Below are 17669 nucleotides of genomic sequence, written 5' to 3' on the forward strand. Positions count from 1 at the left end.
AATGCGCTACTAGACTATATAACACCACAGGATCCCTGCAGTGGGGCATAGCTGGTAGGAACAACAGAGGGTGCACACCTCTGGGATATTTGCCTGGGAACGTTGTTTTTCTTTGCTGCTTCCTTTACAGAAATTTTTAATGTAGCAATAGCGTAGTAGTTTTGGCTTTGGCAAAATAACCTTCTCTCTTTCTCACAAACATTTGTTTTTTACGGAGTGATAACAGTATTTTTAAAATGTGCACTCAAGCAGTTTTGAGAGAAAAATGAACCAAGTAAACACTGATCTGCATCTGAAGTCATTGACGAATTCTTTTGGTCTTTGTCAGATATAGAAGAATCTCTTTACAGTTCTAGAGAGTGTATTTTTTTCTTTTTTATTCCCGATTATTTTACATATTCATTTCTGTCGATAGCACTCCACATCTGTATATGTCTGATGTCTTTAGTCCAATTATGTTACTTTATTTTTCCATTATTTGCTGTTTCTACTTTTTTTGCTGTCATGTATAGTGCTGTTGGATATATCTTCAAGTTACTAATTTTTGAGGTAAGAGTATTTCTTTAGGATATGTATCCCAAAATGGAATCATTTTTGGGTATGGGTTTAAGGCAATTGTAACTCATTTCTCTATAGTTCTGGGGACCTGGTGAATCCATTCACGGTATCTACCTATGTCGTGTTTCCTTCGATCCCTGCCATTACTGGGTTGAAGTTTTAAAAATTTTACTTTTGTTATTAATAACATGGGTATAGTAATATATTTTGATATTTATTCTTGTTCGGTAGCAGTTTGTTTTACGTTTTTTCATACTATGGTTTATTGTCCTGGGTGCATTTAATCTTTGGTCGTTTTATCAGAATGAATCAGAGAATTGCCCCAACGTGGATTTTACATAGCTAACTTCTTTGCTTTCACTTTATTTCATTGTGCAAATTTCTTATCTAATGTTAAAAATTTGTATCCATTTTGATGTTTTACTGCAGCAAAATATCAAAATAATTTATTCTGAAACGTGAAATAAGAGTATAAATTTATAAAGCCTTATTGGTGAGAATTTTGCTTGTAAAAACTCTTCATTTCTGGTTATTAGTTTTCTAAAGTAGGTGTTTAGCAATTTAATTTTTATCCTTTGCAAAATTTTCCTGATGAGACTTAATAAATGCTGTAACATTTCATGGTAAACCTCATGCTCTTATAAATGTAATTTTCACTCAAAATTGGAAACAGTTTTTTGTGAAAAGCATGAAGCTATTAAAAAAGCAATAGAAATTAAATACAATTAATTTAGGTCTTAAACTTTGGTCACATTTTAGCATCATTCATTCTCTTTTAGCCTGTAAACTTTTGACTTTGGTTAGTTCTCCATGGTTCCATTTTATTTCAGCATTGGGGTCAGGTAGCCAAGCCTGTAGGTGTTTATGTCTTTTAGATGGACATAAGGGATTTGAAGGTTAGGGTACCAAGGAGTAGACTTTCTTCAGAGCTTCTGACTGATTGAGGGAATTCCAGGAGAATCTAATGTCATTTGGAGACCACTTTTCTTAATACTTGGGCAGAGACTTTGACTGTGATAGAATTCAGAGGATCTCAGAACTTAGATGGGGCCTGGCCAGTGGCGTAGTGGTTAAGTTTGTTGTGTGCTCCTCTTCGGCGGCTTGGGGTTTGCTGGTTCAGATCCTGGGCGTGGACCTACACACTGCTCATCAAACCATGCTGTGGTGGCATCCCACATGGAGAAACTAGAATGACTTGCAACAAGTATATACAACTATGTACTATGGGGAGGGGGAAAAAAAAGAGGAAGATTGGCAACAGATCTTAGCTCAGGCCCAGTCTTCCTCACCAAAAAAAAAAAAAGAGAGAGAGAACCCCACCCTAAGGAGAATGGATTCTTTAATATTAGATGACTGCAGAATTGACCCCCCATTAATAGAGGTTTGCAGACTGACAGTACTGGTCTGGGATAGACTGTGATAGAGAGCTGCTGGCTAGGGTTGATTGCTGGACTCTAGAAAGGGGCCTAAGTGATGTGGTTTCATATCTGTCAAAGGCTGATGGGCAGTGTATTGCCAGCAGAAGGTGGGGAAATGTAATTTTTGTTTACACAAAAATATGCTCATTATTTTTCTGTTGTACAAGTTCATTACTTGAACTATATTGGAAAATAAAAATGAGGAAAAAAAGGAAATACCTGTAATGCTCCTTACAGATCTTTTTTTGTTTGTTTTTAATTTTTTTTAAAGATTGGCACCTGAGCTAACATCTGTTGGCAATCTTCTTCTTTTTTCTCTTCTTCTCCCCAAAGACCCCCAGTACATAGTTGTATATTCCAGTTGTGAGTGCCTCTGGTTGCGCCATGTGGGCCGCCGCCTCAGCATGGCCTGATGAGTGGTGCCGGGTCTGTGCCCAGGATCTGAGCTGGCAAAACCCTGGACCGCCGGAGTGGACCACACGAACTTAATCACTCAGCCATGGGGCCGGCACCCTTACAGATCTTTTTAATATGATATATTATATTTGTATGTGTATATGCATGTTCTATGTATGGGCACACATATATAGACGGGTATGCATATAGAAATATATATACATATGTGCATGTATATGTATATTTAGATGTACTTTTTTAAAAACTAAAATGAGATTATACTCTATAAGTAACTTGCTCTGTTTCTGGTTCAGGTTTATTGAGATATAATTTACATACTGTAAAATTTACCTTTTTTAGTGTATAATTCTGTGAGTTTTGACAAACACATCAAGACATGTCATCTCCCCCACTGCAGTCAAGATGCAGGACAGTTATGTCGTCCTCCAACATCTCCTTGTGCTTGTTGTATAGTCATCCTCTTCCCTTTGCAATCATTTATCTCTTTTTTGTTCCTTTTACAAAATGTCATGTAAATGGCATTGTACAGTATGTAGTTTCAAGTCTGACTTTCATCTAGCATATGTTTTTCTTTATGGGTTTTGGTTTTAGATTATGCTTCAATAATCTTTTACCAAATTGATGAAATGTTCATTTTTTTCTAAGAATTTCATTACTTCATTCTTGAAAATATAAGCCTTTAGTCTGGCACTTATTATAAATGGTGAGATGGAGAATCCAATTTTTAAAAATTAGCTAGTTGAGCTATATTAAGATTGAGTTATTAATATAATACTCTTATTAAATATTGATTTCCTCACAGGTAACACAAGTAGCAAGACAGCCGGGACCCCCGACCCCTTCCCCTTATTCAGCACATGAAATAAACAAGGGGCATCCAAATCTTGCGGCAACGCCCCCGGGACATGCATCGTCCCCTGGACTCTCTCAAGTAAGAAAAACTCATTTTTCAAAAGAAATTTCTATGTAAAAGCAGCATTTCTGTTTTTCTAAAGCTAACTTTTAAGCAGTAACATACAACGTTGCTTGACGATTAATTTCTGTTTTGTCTTTGCATATTTTTAGACACATGTCCCATAATATTGGCTACTAACAATTTGATACATTTCATTATGGAGTCATTCAAAATGAACTTCCAGTGATATTTAGTTTTCCTTTTTGTTGTTTTAGAAAATAGATAATGATTCTAAAGTCCATTAAAAACCCCACTCGGGGCCTGCCACGTGGCCGAGTGGTTAAGTTCCTCCACTCCACTTCAGTGGCCCAAGGTTTCGCCAGTTCGGATCCTGGGCGAGGACATGGCACAGCTCATCAAGCCATGTTGAGGCGGCGTCCCACATGCCACAATTAGAAGGACCCACAACTAAAAATATGCAACCATGTACCGGGAGGCTTTGGGGAGAAAAAGGAAAAAAAAAAACCCCACAAAGCACTTACTTGCTCTTTAATGCATAATCTGCTAGTCTCCCTCTCCCTTTTTGGTAGAGTGTTGGTGGTTATCTTCTACTTTTGTAAAAATTGTGGGTGTCTTTCCTTCTTAAGTAATTTTAGTGGGCTTTTTTGTTTGTTGGTTTGGTTTTTGACTCCTAAATAGATTAGTGGAATTTGTTAGGCTTAAAATTTTGTTGAACTGTTAAAGAGTAGTGAACTCCTTAGTGTATTTCTAATTAACAGGCACAACAGACATTGAAACAATCTTTTAAGAAGGTGTCACTATAGGTCTTCTGTATTTTAAGCCATTTCCCAAGATACCGCCAGCTTGCACTAGTCCACTATCACATGCTTATTTGAGTTTCCTTGTGATTAAGAGAGGGCTAGAGTTATGAAGTCTCTTATTGGAATGTGGAGAGAGTCAAGCCAATAACCTTCACCCATGCTGTTTGAGATTGTCAGTATTTACACATAAGAACTGCTCCTTTTACTAGTGAAGATTGATTTTATAACTGTTTTCAATTTTGGCTTCCATATTTTATGCCTTTTAGAGCTTGAGTAATAAGAATGATAAGGAGTTACTTACTAAAAATGCTAAAAGCTAGTGATTATATTAGGGGCTGATTGATAGTTTAGCCTACAGAATGTTTGGAGAAGGATTGTAAAACTTGCCAAACCATGATTGAAATAGCCCTATTAAGGAATATGTAAATTAATTTGGACTTAGTGCTATGCTTAAACTTGGTCTAAATCATTCCTATTTAAGTTTGAGTTTTAAAACTAAAACATGTCAAAATCATTTCTTAATTGTTTAAAATGAAGTTCTTGTGTTGGTTTTCATGGCACTGAACAGAATCATCCAAGCTATTAATAAGGTATATTGATCTGACTCTAATCAGGAGAGAAAAACTGTTTAGTAATTTGAATAGGGGAAGTTTAATGTAAAGGATTATTAAGTATAACGGGATTGGAGTAATGAAGGATTGCCTAATAAGGAAGAGAACTCTAAAGAATATAAAAATAGCAAATATGAGGAGTAGCTGCTTCTCCTGTCTTTGAGATAGGGTACCCATGGAAGAGTCGTCTTCTCCAGGGCTATCAGAGAATGCATGGCCGTGGCTCACCTAATGGTAGAGAAGTCATGTAGTGTCATACCAGTGGAACATGCTAGAAGTCCTTCCTGTGGAACTTGCTGGAAATTCGCTCTATGAGACAGTGTGGAAAGCTGGCTTCTCTCGCATCGATCTCCTTTAGCAAAGAGCTCTTGCAGTTCACAGTGGCTAGAGGCTCCTCACAGCATCTGTTTACCATAGACATCTCAAATAACCTTGGATCTGCTGGATCCTAGGTCCCATGTGATAGAGCAGCTTGCTCTGCAACCTGAACTTGCTTCAGAGCCTTCTTTTGTTCTGTTCCTCACTCACTTTCTTTCCAAACTCAAATTTGGAAACCTCCTAGGTGGCTCTGTAGGTTGGTCGAGGTGTAGGACACTCAAATGTAGTCTGTGTTGCCTGCAAAATCCAAAAAAGGCGTACGAAACCTTGTGCCTCCTTATTTCATGGTAGTTAGTGTTAAGTAAGAGACTGCTCTGCCCACCCTGGGCACAGATCCAGATCTTATTGGACAGGGCATGCTGTGGCTTGCTGAGGGGTAGAGAGTTGCTGTGGTGTCACATCAGTGGAACATACTGGAAATCTACCTTCTGCAACTTGCCAGAATTGTGCCTTCACAGGGAAGTTTCTTAGAGGAGGCATTCTGCTGCAGAATTGCCTGCAAGGGCACCAGGGGCAGCTCTTGGCCACTGGGTACTGCTGGCTGCTGTGCATTGCAGCAGAAACCTGGCACTGAAGAAGCTATGCAGTGTTTGGCAGCAGAACGCGGAAGAAGCCAGATTCTATAGGAGCTACCTCTACTGCAGTGCAAGCCCAGAGGAGCCAAGAAGCGAAACCCTTTCCTCCTGCACTGTCTGCACAGTGCCCTCCACTGACGAAGCTTAACGTTGTGCCAGCTGAAATGGAAAAACATTTAAAGAGCCCAGATCCATTTTCACTGTACAGGCAAACAAGGCGAATTTTGAGTTGAAAGACAGGCAACCTATAACTGGCACATAAGGGAGAAAACTTAGTTTTCCATTTCAAATTTATACTGTTTCAAATTGTGATTTGACCCAAGAGGTTGTCCCAAAGCACTTAAGTTTTCTGAAAGACAAGGCTGCTTGCAAATGCGTAGTTTGTATTGAAGGAAGGCTGAAAGGATGATCTCGCAGTCGTCTCAGTTGTTGAGCCCACAAATGCCTTTCTGTATGTCATTTTATTAGTTGCCTTTTGATGTCAGGGTACATGAATCCCGGGATGAAGTGTCACCAAATATTTGCTTTTCTTTGTGGTCTCTTTTGCTACCATTTTGTCTGATCTGATGGATGAACCCAGTACGTCACACCTGGTTCACTGCTCCATTTCCCCCCCCCCTGCATTTCCCACAGAGGCAGGCTTGTATGGATTCATTTGTCTCCTAACCACATCTTAACGTCTGTTGATAGAGTGAGGAAGTTTTTCTAAATTGACATACCTGGGAAAATGAGGAGTTTTATGGGAAACTCAGTCTCCTTAGGTTAAACACTTGATACATTTGTGGATCATAATGGAAAGCAGAGCTTTGTTTTGTTTTGTTTTTTTTTGAGGATTTGCACCTGGGCTAACAACTGTTGCCAATCTTTTTTTTTTTTTTCCTGCTTTAATTCCCAAACCGCGCCCCCCCCCCCACCAGGTGCATAGTTGTATATCTTAGTTGCAGGTCCTTCTAGTTGTGGGATGTGGGATGCCGCCTCAACGTGGCCTGATGAGCGGTGCCATGTCCATGCCCAGGCTCCGAACCCTGGGACCCCGCAGCGGAGCGCACGAACTTAACCACTCGGCCTCAGAGCCGGCCCCGCAGAGCTTTCAAAATAGAGGAAAAAGGCTTGGAATCAAATAGACTTAGGTTCTGGGGCGTGGTCTGTCACTTTCTGGTTACGTGATATTGGGGAAATTATTTAATATCTCTAGAACTTGGTTTCCTCGTTTGCTATATGGGGGAGAATTAGAATTCTACCACCCTTTAAGGAGGGTTGTTATGAAGGTTATATAAAATCCTGCCTCAGAATAGGACATGCTAGATGCTTTCAGTATGTGCCATTTATTATTTTCATGCCTGTCAGACTTGGTTCTCCTCAGGATTTGTGTGTGTGTGTGTAACTCATCTAATTTAGCAACCTGTCTGGTATTGATGTGAAACTCTGAAGCTCTCCCCAGGAGTTTGAGCTGTTGTCCAGGTTTTGCTTACTGTAGGTTTTTGCTTTTCCCTTGTATGAGGATGAAAATAGCGGCCAGCCTTGCTCATTTTCTTTTGGCAGTAGTGTGGTTTATTCTTTTGCACTATTAGACTCAAATAAACTGAAGATAAGATTAAAGAAACCTTTTTATCAACAGCCCTTTTTGATGTGACAGTTTCCCTTTCTTCTGTGAATCAGATCTTTTTGTCCCAAGTAGCTACCTGTGTCTGTGATTTTACACTAAATGAATCTATTAGGTTCTAAGTGAAAGCAGCTAAGCTGAAGAAAAGTGAATTTTCATAGCTTTGAAACATAGAAGAGGGAAAATGTAGAAAATTGCTCCCAGTTTCTTCCTTACATCATCAGTGGCAGCCTCTTCACTTCTTTCCCTTCAAGATAGGATTTTATACACATGTGTAACACGATCATACACGTGTGCACATGGCAAATTTTAAGGCTTTGTGTACGTTTTCCTTTGTTACATGTCTTCTAGATCTTTCTGCCCTCTCCCTTCTGGAAGTTTTGTTTAGTCAAAGTAAAAAACTTTTTACTATTAACGCCATTAGAGATTAATCGTTAAAATGACATTTCCAAACTATGGTAAATTTGTGAGAGAGAGAGTCTTTTTAGGTGTGGATTCTTTTCAGTTGCTTTGAAATGACAGCATTTGTACAGTCTCTAAACCCAGAATGTCCTTACTCTGGAAAAGGTAAAGAATTTGGAATTTAAAAGTATCTTTTCTGGCAGATTTTGTTAGCGCTTACGAGCAAGTTCCTTACCTGCTACACAAGAGGGGCCAAATAACGGGAATGCCAGGCTTATAGCAGGGCAAGCGTTTTTATTTCGGATGATATCAGCCGGGAGATGAGAGTGAGCCCTCAAATTTGTTTCATTTTGCCTCGTCTCCCCAAAAGATGGGAGGCGAGGGGTTTTAAGGGTTTGTGAGGAATGTGGCTTGTAGGGGGCGGGCAGTGGCCTTGGTGGTTCAGCCTTGGGAGGCTGCTTGCAGGGAGGAGGAGGAGGTGATAAGGAATCCAAGTGGGCGACCTTGGCTGTTGGTCTCCATGGACAGTGGATTCTGGAGCTTGGGAGCCAGGGAGTAAGCAGGGAATGAAAGTTTTGGTTTTAACTCCATATATGCTGGGTTTAGTGTACGGGAACTGATAATCAGGACTGACATGAATTTCAAAGTAGAGAAAGGCACTTTCCTGGGAGTCAAGAGACCTGGGTTACAGTCCCAACCCTGCCTGTAACTATTTCAAGTTTGACCCAGTGGAAGTTCCTATTAATGCTCAGTTTTCCTCTTTATAGGCAAGAGCCTTGTATTAGATGAGATTTGAATTCCGTTTAAGATCTGCATGGGTTTTGGAAACTACTTCAGAGTAGCCAGTTGTTATTATGGAAATTTTTTGAATTCTCAATTTCAGATTTAAAATTAAGCAAACTTTGCATTGTTTCATTTTGTATTTTTTTAAATACCAGAAGTTTGTTACTGGAATTATCTTAAATTACTTATGTTAAGCAAAACGAAAATGTTTCCTCCTTACTGCTTAATTGCTGGTACATTTGCTTTAACTTAGTTAATTTTCAAAATGAGGAGACCAAACTGGCACTGATTACCAGGTTCAATATCTGGACCTTTTCTTTTTTCTCTTGGTGTCAATGTCTAGACTCCTAAAATATGTTCACAGTGATCAGTGAGAAGACATGATCAGAATAGTACCAAAGAAGTGGAGTAATAGTTTTCTGCATGCTGCTCCTGGAAATCTCGTTTTGTTTCTCTTTTTTCTGAGAGATCAACTGAGTCATGTTATGTAGTGGACTGAGATGGTGATGGAATATGATCCTCCATGTAGATTCTTTATTGTCTGCGGAAATACTGAGCAGAGGAGTTCTTCACGGAGGAATAGTGATTGATCATGACATTTATTGTGACACTATAACTTTTGATAGTAAAGGATGAGTTTCAAACGACTCATGATACCTACTTTTCACTTTATCCAACACCCAGACTTCATTTTGCTTTCAGAGGTCTTGTTTTACTAGAGAAAAATTCTCAGTGTTGCCTCTCAGTTGTTGGTTGACCGATTGTTTCAGGCTTTGTAAACTGCTTTCTTTATTCATATGATAAATAGTGATTTTATCTACTGCATGCAAGTTTTTATACTTTTTTAATTATTTTTTACTTTTGGCTTTCATGAAGAAAGTAAATTAAGTTTGACAACTCTGACAATCAGCTTTGCTAAACCAGGCTAAAGTAGAGGAAACTTTGAAAGTTTTTCACATTTCATTGTTGACATAGATGAGTATAGAATTTTCTTAAAAAAAGAAAGCAAAGCAAAATTTATCATTTTTATACTCCCTTTCTCCCCCAGGGAACGCCTTGTGGCTGTATAAGCAGGCTTTGAGGTGATGTTTGGAATGTGTGGATGTCTGAGTGATATTTGGAAGCTGCGTTCGTGCATGGCACATGGGGGTTTGATGTGGGCTCGGAAACTTGAAGTACTGACTGTGTTGAGTTGGTCCTGGTGGTCCCAAATCCTCTCTTTTGTTTTGTTTTTTTCCAGTTCATAATATACATACATACTTAAAAATTTTCACCTTGTTGAAAATTTCTTACGATACTGTCATTAAACACTTTATAAATTAACATGCCTTTGCAAATATCATTAGTATAAAAGTAAGTCATAAAGGCCTATAAAATACCTAGATCATTTATGTCTGTAGTTTCATCCAATATATGCTAAATAATTGTGGTAAGCTCTTTCCTCTAATTGTTAAGATTTATTTTAATGTAGTCATATTTGATTAGAGAATTTCAGCTCTTGTTATTTTTTGTTTTTATTAACAAAAACAGTCACAACCATATTTATAAAGTAGGACTTCACTAAATGTTTTCCTGTTAGGTGAATTTCATCTTTTATACAGTCTTATAACTTACCATGAAAAATGACTAAAGTAATTTTTATATGCTTGAGTATGCCTTCCTTTCCATTGCATGTAGCTAGAAAAAAATCCCATTGATTTTCTTTCAGAATTTCTGTGGTTACTTTTTAACTGTTGCTGCAAGAATGATAGTTAAGTGCAATTATTGTTCAGACTTTCCTCACCTTAAACCCCAGGTTTTAGATTCCGTTTGGCGAATCTAGAAGACTAGAACTCACATTTTGAAATATCTAAGTATGAAGAGTGAGGGTTTTAAAAATCAATCCTACGTTAATTCAACAGTGTTTCAGAAAGCCAAAGAATTTTGTAAGAACCAATTAGGAAGAAATGATTGTGATTTCTCAAATTTCTTTTGTTGTATTTGATACACGCTCAGTATTTTGTTGATGATGTTTTTCATTTTCATCTAAACTCAGAGGGAAAAGGGTTTAGGATTTTCTCCCTCTTAGATTTGAAGAGTTGTTTCCTCTGGACACATCCTGGGAAGCTCTTCTTGATTTCTCTGGCTACCGCTCGTGATGTAATAAAGAAAATGAAAAGCAGAGAACACACACACCATGTAGCTTTCTGGTGATTTTAAATTCTGTCAGTGAATAGTGAAGGAGAGGTTGAGTTATATCTAAAGCTCGTAGCATATTTAAAGCAAGTAAAATCAATTAACTATAAACAATGAATATTATAGAGTGACATATAGAATTACTGTTTTGAAGATAAAATGTTATAATTTACTTACCAAACCAAACTTTTGTTCTCAATGCATATATTTATTTACTGTTCCTTTTTCTCAAATGTTTAGTCACACTGATAGTTAGGTAACAGGAAGAGCTAAATCTGATTCTAAACTTTTCATTGATTGATAGACTTGTTTTTTTTCTTTGTGAGGAATGATAAACTCTCAAACTATCTGAATTCTCTCTCTTTTGTATGATCTTTTCTGTCTGCCCAGTATTTTGTTCCATAGGTACCTAAGTAGGTGATATGTAGAAGAAAGAAATCATGCTGCCAGTATTTTGTTACACTTCACGGGCAAAATAAATCTTCTTTTTTAAGTTCCCTACCAGTGGTCCTCCATGTTCGGGTACTACACTGTATTCGTCAAGACTGTTTATTACTTCAAATCTTATTGTTCTTCATCACCACTAAAATTGCTCATCTTCTTTTACAGTTCAGTTCCAAAATTTTGACCTGCCTGTTTAGTACGGCTGACAACATGACATCCTAATTAGTTTAGCAGTGCACCTGTTAAAAGTTTTGTCAGGGAAAAAAAGAAACCATACTAAATATTTCAAATAGAGGGGATTTAATATATGAATTTGTTATAGTAACTGATTGATTATCAAGGGGATGCTGAGGTAATCCAGAGATTAATAACTGCAGGAAGCAGCTAACATCCTTAGAGCTGAGAGAATGAGAGAGAAAATGGTGGTGGTGTCAGAACCTAGGAGCTTGGAGGAAGGGTCCTTTAGGACTCACACTTCTGAGAAATGAGTTACTGCAGGTTGGTTTTGGATGTCAGAAACTCAGTAGGTAAGAGAGTGAGCTGAGGCTGGTACTTTGAATATCAAGTGTGTATGCCTGTCTGCTTCTGGCATCTCTAAATGGCTTTGAGAGGCTGGGGATCTGAGTGCAGCTGGTGTTTGGAGCCATACTGACAGGAGGCGAAAGCACCCTCCCACTTACAGGGTGAGTTAGAGCTGAAAGACAGTATGTAAGTAACTGGCATAAACCATGGCAAGAGGATGTATAATTTCCTTATTAGTAAAGAATAAGATGGGACCAGTAAACCCCAATGAATTATTTCTTTTTCTTTTGGTGAGGACAATTGGCTCTGAGCGAACATCTGTGCCAGTCTTCCTCTATTTTATATGTGGGATGCTACCACAGCATGGCTTAATGAGTGATGGATAGGCCCGCACCTGGGATCCAAACCTTCAAACCCTGGGTTGCTGAAGTGGAGCGAGAACTTAACCACTATGCCACTGGGCCGGCCCCAACCCCAATAAATTCAACAAAACATGGAAAAAAGGGGGTAATACAAAGTAAATATGATGAAATAGAAGGACTGTGGAGCATGTTGGTAACTGTAATATGAAGTTAAATTCTCCTATTAAATAGTGACTCAAATTGGTCAAAAGCCAAAATCTAGGTATGTGAGTTTAAATATGACATGGAAAGATTGAAAACAAAAGTGTGGAAACCTTAACAGAAAAATCCTGATAAAAAGAAAGCAGGTATAAATAGCCTTTAGACGTCAACGTAGAATTCAAGGCAAAAAGCCATATGGGAGAGAGAAAGAATTCCTACCATAAAAGATTTAATTTCTAGAAGTTCTAATAGCATAAACTCTATTTACTTAATAATTGGGTTGGGATATATCTATAAAGTAAATGTAAAAGAAATTGAAATTGGGGCCAGCCTCGATGGCCTAGTGGTTAAAGTTTAGTGCATGCTGCTTTGGCAGCCTGGGTTTGGTTCCTGAGTGTGGAACCACACCACTAGTCTCTTAGCGGCCATGCTGTGGCAGCAGCTCACATAAAAAGGAATAGAAAGATTGGCAACAGATGTTAGCTTAGGGTGTATCTTCCTCAGCCAAAAAAAAAAAAAGAGAGAGCGGAAAAAGAAATTGACCTATTCATAATTAGTGTGGGAGACTGACTTCTCAGAGAAATGGATAGATCAGTAACTTATCATATAGTTGAGGGTTTTGCAAACTTTGGCCAAGGGCCAAATCTGGCCCCCCTCCTGTTTTTGATAAGTAAAGTTTTACTGGAATACAGCCATACTAATTTAGTTGTGAATTCTGCTTTTGTGCTACAAGTGCAGAGTTGATTAGTTACTAAGATTGTATGACCCGCAAAGCCTAAAATATTTACTATCTGGACTTTTACAGAAAAAAATTGCCTACCCCTGACATAGATGAGCAAACTTTAAGTATAGAGACCAGATAATAACTATTTTGGGTTTTATGGACCAGATGATCTTTTGCATGTTCTTCTTCTTCCTTTTTAACCCTTTAAATTTGTAAATTTGTAAAACCCTTTCTCAGCTACTCTTATAAAAGTACATTCCAAAGGCCATAGTTTGCCAACCCCTGATATAGATAATGACAGGAATAGTAAACTTACTTTATATAAGTATATATATTAGCACAAGAATATATATGAAAGAGATTTTGTACACATTCAACCAAGATAAAAATAATTGAGGATGTCAATGATTTGAACATCATAATTATCAAACTTTAAAAATACAGAGAGAGGGGGCTGGCCTGGTGGCACATCGGTTAAGTTCGCACGTTCTGTTTCAGCGGCCCAGGGTCTGCCAGTTTGGATCCTGGGTGCGGACATGGCACTGCTTGGCAAGACATGCTGTGGCAGGCGTCCCATGCAGGAAGTAGAAGAAGATGGGCACGGATGTTAGCTCAGGGCCACTCTTCCTCAACAAAAAGAGGAAGATATGTAGCAGTTAGCTCAGGGCTAATCTTCCTCCAAAGGAAAAAAAAACAGAACTTTTTACTGATTCAACTAAAATAAAAAGTGTAAAAGGCTATGGACAGCTTGAATGAAATAATAATTATAAATAATAATAAATTCTTTTCAATTTTTTTCATTCAGCTAAGACTTATCTCTTTTTTTTTGCCCCCAGATACTCAAGGAGCGTTTACAAAATTCAGTCATATGTTAGGCTACAGAGAAAAATGTTAAATTCCAATCATACATTCTTTTCTGAATGTACTTCTACAGAATAAGAGCTTAACAACAAAAGAATAACAAAATGCAAATTATGTTTAAGCTGAAACTCTACAGAACGTAGTTTTTAAAACTTAGGAGAATTATAATTTAGTTGAACATAATTTTACAGTCTTATAATGTAAGAGTAAAAAAACAATAACAAAATCTATTTGGAAATTTAAAAGATTCTTGACTTGATAAAATCAAAACAGAAAATGTTATCTTTAGAAATGAATGACAAATAGCACTTTGGATCAAATTTGTGCGTTGTGAATAAAGTGTTACTGAGAGGAAAATGTGTAGTGTTAAAGTCATATATCAGAAGATAAGAAAAGTTGAAAATAAATGAACCAGTGATGTGAATGGAGGACTGTTACGTTGTAATTTAAGGATTGCAGATTTCCTTTAATTCATGCCCCTAATCAGTGTACTTCTTATTCTGATGATGTTGATTGTAAAACACTAGCTGTAAGTTGCTACAGTGATTTATCTAATACCAGGAATGAAGAGCTTTTATATCATAACTAACTCTCGTTATAATGCTTCCAGCTTTGAACTGGCCAACTCGTGTCTACTGTCATTCAGAATATGCTGCTTTTGATAATAGCAAACTTGATGATGGCGTCAGAATATTCATATGCGTGTGTGTTTGGGTGTAAAACATTTCCGTGTCACTAATGATTAGTGATGTTGGACATCTTTTCATGTGCTTATTGGTCATTTATATATATTCTTTGGAGAGATGTTCAAGTCCTTTGCCCATTTTCTAATTGGATTTTTGTTGTTGTTGTTGAGTTGTAGGAGTTTTTTATATATTCTGGATTTCAATTCCTTATCAGATAGATGATTTGCAGATATTTTCTCCCATCTCTTTAGTTGCCTTTCACTCTGTTGATAGTGTCCTTTGCACAAAAGTGTTTAATTTCGATGAAATCTTGTCTGTTTTTTGTCTCATTGCCTGTGCCTTCGGTGTCGTATATAAGAAACGATTGCCAAATCAGCAGTTATTTCTTTACACCAAATGCAGTATAGACTAAATATTGTGTTTCTTCTTAGCTTTTTAAATTTTACACACATGAAGATTTTCTCCTTTTAGAAAACAATAGCAGGTTTAGAGAAAAGCGTCTTGGGTTACCACCAAGAGGATAGGCGTGTTTAGAAGGAGTGACAGAAATACTAGTATATGAGCAACAGCTGCCGTGTTCAAAAAAATCTGAAAAATTCCAAGGACAGTTATGGATTCATAGAGTATATCAAGGTTCACGTTGGGAGTTAGAGAAGTTGGATACAGAAGTGATGACTCAGAAGCCAGCTGGCTTATTTACATAACCATTTGGCAACATTTAAGAAGGGAGGGAAATAGCAAAAGAACTGGAGGCTGGCCAACAGGCAAAGAAACTAAGTGTCAAGGACCTAGAAGGCACTACTGTACAAGCTCATACTCTTTAGTTTTGAGAGTGATTGTTTTTTAATTTCGGCAGCAATGAAATTAGGAAGTATAAAACCAAAGGAGGAAAAAGCTGAAGTGTGTATTAGAAAATGGGATTATAAAACTCTGTACAACTTAATAGAAAAGAGGAAAACTCAGAAAGCTGAATGCATCAAAAAGACATCCTTCACCAAATCTTTGTGTTCTGCTTAGTTTGAGCTACTCCAAAAACGTTCAGCAATAGGATTTCTTGAAGAATGGCTGTCCCTAGAGGGTCTTTGTAAAAGACACTCTCATACTAGAAGCTATTGCTTTAACAGGGTCTGAAAGTAGACCTAATGCTGGAGGAATCAGATGGACAGATTCTCCTCAAAAATAGCAACTTCTGAGCAGAGACGGGACAGTGGTAGAGGGAAATCTCACTGTGGAAGCACGTGGAAATAATTTTAACTAAAAGCTGCCCTTCTTAATATAACTTAAATGGTAACAGTATGAACTGTTTATTGTGCCCTCCTATTATCAGATTACTATATTTGAGGATAATATCTTGATGATAAATTACTTTATAGGCTAGAGTTTTCAGAGCATTTCTCAATTACTTCCTTGTATTTATTTCATCATTACAGTAATCCTATAAGATAGATAGGACTATCCCCATTTTGTAAATCGGGAAGGTTGAGTGTGAAAAGTGAAATGATTTGCTTGGGGTACCTTAGGTAGCACCATTGGACCCTGAGGACGAGTCCAAATCCCCAGTTCCCAACTGCTTGCATTCTTTCTTGCTTTCTCATAATTCACCATAGTGCTTTATTTCAGGTTCATTTTAGACAAACTAGGCTTTCATAAATAATTCTGGGACAACCACCACCACTTACTGTTTTTATGAAACAGCAAATAGTATGTTTTGATTTTTTTTTTTGAAGAAGATTAGCCCTGAGCTAACATCTGCTGCCAAAACTCCTCTTTTTGCTGAGGAAGACTGGCCCTGAGCTAACATCTGTGCCCGTCTTCCTCTACTTTATATGTGGGATGCCTACCACAGCATGTCTTGCCAAGCAGTGCCATGTCCACATCCAGGATCCAAACCGGCGAACCCCTAGCTGCCGAAGCGGAATGTGGGAACTTAACTGCTGCACCACCGGGCTGGCCCCTGTTTTGATTTTTAAACAATCGACCTGAAACAACTTTGGGGAAGATAAATTTGGAAAATTGGGGCTTTAGAAAAATTCAACCACACAGTATTTATACTTTTGGGTTTTAAATGTAGAGCCACATGACTAAATCTGGAATTCAAGAAGCTGGTGGAGGAAGAGATGGTCTTAACAGGGGAGCAGTAGGACCTAGGGTGAAGATTGTGTCCAGTGTGGCAAATGAATGAAATGGCAACTCTGGCCAGGGATGTTTTGGATGAGAAATAGGAGAAGAAACTGTCAAGAAACTGAAGACTAAATAAAAGCAGGAGGAATGGAGGGAGGAGAGTAGTTGAGATGATAGTGGTGGTTATCAGCAGAAGAACAGGAGGTGTGATGAATAGCAGACCCTGACGTTGCCTGATGTTGGAAGCAGAGAGCCAGGAGTGCACAGATTATGGAATACCTTTGGTGCCTGAGAATTCAGTGAACCAGGCAGTAAATTCTCCTCATAGACAGACCAGTGCTTTTCGCTCAACAGATTTGGGGGAACTGGTACTGGGATTGGAGAGGGAACTGGGTTATTATACTGTGTAGGGAAAAACAGAGCTTTGAGTAACATATTACAGTCGTGGGAACATGAGTAGCCTGTCAGGTATATTGAGTCCCAGGTATATTGTGAAAGCCGTCCTATTATACGTGTCCATCACTGTCTAGTAAAAGACAAAAACCCATAGCATTTTAGATATTGAATTAAGTATAAAGAATATAAAAATGGTAGTAAATTCAGTACAGTGTTTGCCTGCTGCGTGTAATGTCACTACTCAGAAATGAGAAGGAGATCACTGGTTCTCATTCTTGGCTGCCACTGGAGTCTTCAGATGGGTGGATCCCATTCTCCAAAGATGCGCATTTAATTCCTTGGGATGGGGCCCAGGTAATTCTAATATTGAGAACCAAGCTGTGGAATAGGGAATACTCACTGCCTAAATGAGACTTCCTAGACCTTTGTTGTGAGCGGTTTTCAGTGAAAGGAGCAGAAAGCACCCCCATTTCTAGACCACATACGGATGTACTGAATTGGGCCAGTTCTCAGTTTAGGAGAAGCGGCTTTGATGATTGAGAAGCCATTTCTATCTCGTGTCTACAGGAGACTGTGTTAGGCCCTTTGCTGTCTGCCCGCAGCTTGGGTTTGCCTTCTGAATAGGATTGTTTTTGCCTGTTAACTTACGGATAATATACTGTGCATCACAGTCTGTACTCAAATAGTTTTTACAGTGTTGATAATGTATACCAATT

General features: G+C 38.2%; 1 protein-coding gene across 49 annotated transcripts in view; it reads left to right on the forward strand.

The window, feature by feature from the left end:
- Nucleotides 1-17669, forward strand: part of EIF4G3 (eukaryotic translation initiation factor 4 gamma 3) — a 319678-nt gene that overhangs the window by 117709 nt on the left and 184300 nt on the right. For 42 of the 49 annotated variants that reach the window (XR_011534615.1, XM_070599696.1, XM_070599791.1 and 39 more), the window contains one exon: nt 3196-3324. The exons of the other annotated variants lie outside the window; for them this stretch is intronic. The gene's annotated coding sequence lies outside the window, so the exon portion shown is untranslated. The remainder of the gene's footprint in view (nt 1-3195; nt 3325-17669) is intronic. 49 annotated transcript variants of the gene reach the window in all.

The sequence above is a fragment of the Equus przewalskii genome, chromosome 2, assembly GCF_037783145.1.
Source record: "Equus przewalskii isolate Varuska chromosome 2, EquPr2, whole genome shotgun sequence".
Lineage (NCBI taxonomy): Eukaryota > Metazoa > Chordata > Mammalia > Perissodactyla > Equidae > Equus > Equus przewalskii.